The 3944-nt window shown below is 29.0% G+C and overlaps 1 long non-coding RNA gene across 1 annotated transcript; it reads left to right on the plus strand.

The window, feature by feature from the left end:
- The first annotated feature begins 138 nt into the window (after window positions 1-138).
- LOC101510289 (uncharacterized) lies at window positions 139-2817 on the plus strand. Its single transcript, XR_190041.4, has 3 exons — window positions 139-687; window positions 1577-1681; window positions 2591-2817. It is a non-coding gene; the product is annotated as an uncharacterized lncRNA (long non-coding RNA).
- The last annotated feature ends 1127 nt before the right edge of the window (window positions 2818-3944 follow it).

A 3944-nucleotide genomic window follows, 5' to 3' on the forward strand; every position in this document is an offset into this window, starting at 1 on the left:
TTTAAACTCGGTCAATCAAGAAGAAAGATGATACGAAGAAATAATGTTTCAGGATTTTCTTTGTGTTTGTTGGAAATTATTGGTCCTTTTGATTTTTTAACATTTGACATGATCTATGCTCGGTAACTTTGTTTACAAATTTTAACTATGTCTAGAGTTGTTAGCCTTGTACTTTGCATTGTAGCAAAAAGAATTCAGAGTAGCATTGAGAAACATGTTGTTTATACATAGTTGCATAAGCATGGGTTTTTACATTATGCCTAGATTGTATGTAATGCTGAAAGTTTGATGATCTTGATTTATTTATTTTGCTTGTTGGATTTCTGACAGAAGATCTCCGAATAGGTGGATTTATACTAGGAATAATAGAAGGGGGAACAAGGGATTTAGAACCTTAGCAACAACTATTAATAAAAATATAAATAATCATGATAGTAGAATAATAACTGCTTTCAGTTTTGTTGGGATTTGTAGTTTTGTACGGGGTAGTTACAGATCCTATGAAGAGATGGCAAAGAAAAAAGAAGAGGACGCTGCAAATCTCACGAAGGAAGAGGAAGAGCATATGAAACTTCAGAAACATGAAACCTTGCAATTGCTCAAGAAAAAGGAAAAAACTGAAAACATGATCAAGGAAACAAAATTGAACCGTTAGAAGAACAAAATTGTCATGAAATCATACTCACGGTATACTTACCCTCTTGTCCATACTTTACAGAGAAACAATACATTCTACATTTTCAGCGTTTGTTGTGTTTTTGACCTTGATACGTTCTTTGCATCATTGCTGTATTTGTGTCATTGAGTTTAGGTATTTTTTTTTCTTCCACCTTCACATAGTTTCTCCTATTGTATGAAATCTTTGTATTTGGTGCTAGATTTTGATTATTGTAATTGTTTTGTTATTAGTTTAGTTTATTGTTTCAAGACTTTTGCACATATAATATTTTGTGACTAAGAAGTTAAGAAATTTATTGTGTAATGACTATTGGTGCAATTTTTGAATAAGATTGTTAATTGTTGTATCTTCTATTCTGTTTAAATTTTGTTTAGCCACTCTATGGTTTTGTTGTGTGTCTTAACTTTCTTCTGTGTATGAACGATTGTTCTTGTTAATGGTTTGTTACAATGTATAATATTTTGTGACTAAGAAGTTAAGAAATTTATTGTGTAATGACTATTGGTGCAATTTTTGAATAAGATTGTTAATTGTTGTATCTTCTATTCTGTTTAAATTTTGTTTAGCCACTCTATGGTTTTGTTGTGTGTCTTAACTTTCTTCTGTGTATGAACGATTGTTCTTGTTAATGGTTTGTTACAATGTATAATATTTTGTGACTAAGAAGTTAAGAAATTTATTGTGTAATGACTATTGGTGCAATTTTTGAATAAGATTGTTAATTGTTGTATCTTCTATTCTGTTTAAATTTTGTTTAGCCACTCTATGGTTTTGTTGTGTGTTTTTAACTTTCTTCTGTGTATGAATGATTGTTCTTGTTAATGGTTTGTTACAATGTAGAATTGTTAATTTATTGTTTATAATATTTGTTGTGGATTGAATTTTTAATTCTTGCAGATTTGGTGAACAATTTGGGTACGATCACAAGTTGAAGGCTCTAGGCGATTTAAAAGTTGAATTGGTGTTTGAGCAGAGATTGTAGTGTCTATGGTTATGAGAAAGGTATGGACTCAACTGTTTTGAGAAATCTTAAAAGTTGAATTTGTTGTTGTAAGATTGTTGATGTAATTCAATTTTTTAGGCTAGATGCAATTTGTTTTCATTGCTTCAAGAACAACTAGGCCATATCACTCCACATGTAAATTAATGTTTTTTTTTTCTAGCTCGAGTGATATATATACTTTTGACAAATCGAATGATGTGTTTGTATCAATTTTAATGCTTGCATGTTTTGAGTTTGATTGCTTGATTTTTTTGAGGTGGTGGTAATTGTTGTTGTTTTAATTTGAAGACTTATTTGTGCTGTGAGTTTTGGTTATTTAGTCTTTCCAAGGTTTGAGATATTTTTTTTGTATGTGTTTTTCAACACGATTGAGAATGAAAGTCATAGAAATGGAAGTGCATAATGGTTAGGTGTTGACTATATTGTATGTTTTTTTCTTACCTTTTGGTGCAAATTGGGTGTATTGGAAGGTGGGGAATAAATTTGGGGGAAATTGGGTATGTTTTTAGCTTCATACAAAATATTGATAAGCCATTATCTGAGTATTCATGCATCATTTGTTTATTGGTGTTGTGTTTGCAAGATTGTTTGCTGAAAATGTGATTGTAATGTTAATGTCTTTGTTGAATTTGAGTACTCTTAGACACTAAATCATAATAATGTTCATTAATTTGAAATATTTTGTTTTATTTATATTGTTGTAATTAAATCATAGATTTAGTGTTGATATTCTATTTGAGTTGTTTATTACCACTATCAAATTAGGGAATTAGTTTGATATTTGCATGTTTTGATTTTGAGCGATTGATCTTGTTTAAGTTTAATTAGTTTGATGTTAATATTATAGTCTTAAGTATATGTGAAAAAGTGAGGTTGAATTTAATATATATACTTATATGTTTTTTCAGACAACACATAGGATTGCCAAGAGATAGAAGATGTTCTTCTGAGTTTAGTTGCCGGTCTAATCATGAAACAACATCATTAAGGACTATCTAGATGATTTATGAACTAAGTTTGATGTTGTTTTGCATTTTCAGTCATTATGTTAATGTTTTGGTTTTTGAATATTTAAACTAATTTACTTATTGTTTTGATTAAATTCAACGTATGATTGTTATTTTTGAAGATATTATATGAATTAGATTTATTTATAATTTTATATGTGTATTAGTTATATAAATGAGATTTATGAGTATTTTTTATTTTAATTAAATTAATAAAATAAAATTAAAAAAAACTTAAATTTGCGACGGTTTAAACTGTCGCCAAAAATACATAGAAGTGGTTAGAACTGACGCACATATTTGCGGCAGTTGGAACAACATTTTTTTTAACCGTTGCAAAACAGCCTTGTGACGCACGAATTTGCGATGGTTGGAGAATTGTTGGAAACATCAATATAACCGCTGCAGACCCCCTTTTTAACTATTGCAAAATGATGTTTTTTTTCTTCTTGTAGTGATTGCTCTCTAGTCATAATAGAATTATAATTCTTGTAGATTTGCTTTTCATAGCTAGCACAAATGTAGATGGTGTTTGCTACATTAAGGTTCATTCAATACAATTTGAAGATATGTTGTGTACTTGTGTTGACATTCTTTGGGCTATCATCTCCATTTATTAATCTTGGGTTTTGAGTTATAGACTATTTATTAATTTGGATGGGAAAACCAATTTGAAGATTATAAAAGTATTGGAAAAGACTTGGGATTACCTGATTCTAGAGAAAACATTTGAATTTAAAGGTTCATATTTTTATTGATTGACTTATGACTTTTTAGCATCATCATTCATTAACCTTCTTAAACTTTATTGTGATTCTACTTTGAACATTTGTTTTGTAATTCACAAGTATACTTGATGAACCTACTAATTAAATTTTTATCTCAGATTCTCTGATTTTTCTTTAAAGCATTAGTGGTAAATATAACTGTTCTTGCATCAACATTGTTTGACTCATTTATGTCTGTAGTTGTGTGTAGAGGTTTTTCTTAAATCTCCCATTGTGTATGAATCATTATTATGAAATGCTTATAGGCTTATAACTTTACTTTATTTGAATTTGAACACTTGTTATATTGCTTATAAAAGATGGAAAAGATATTTACGCACAAGAGAAACAATGTATGTGTTATTTCTTATATGTATTAGACGTTGGAGAAAACAATTGATGGTAGCGAAGGATGCTAGACGTGTAGATGTTACAAGGGAGAAAAATGTATTTATAAGTGATAACTGATAATTGATAAGTAATAGTTG

Source organism: Cicer arietinum, chromosome 6, assembly GCF_000331145.2.
Source record: "Cicer arietinum cultivar CDC Frontier isolate Library 1 chromosome 6, Cicar.CDCFrontier_v2.0, whole genome shotgun sequence".
NCBI lineage: Eukaryota > Viridiplantae > Streptophyta > Magnoliopsida > Fabales > Fabaceae > Cicer > Cicer arietinum.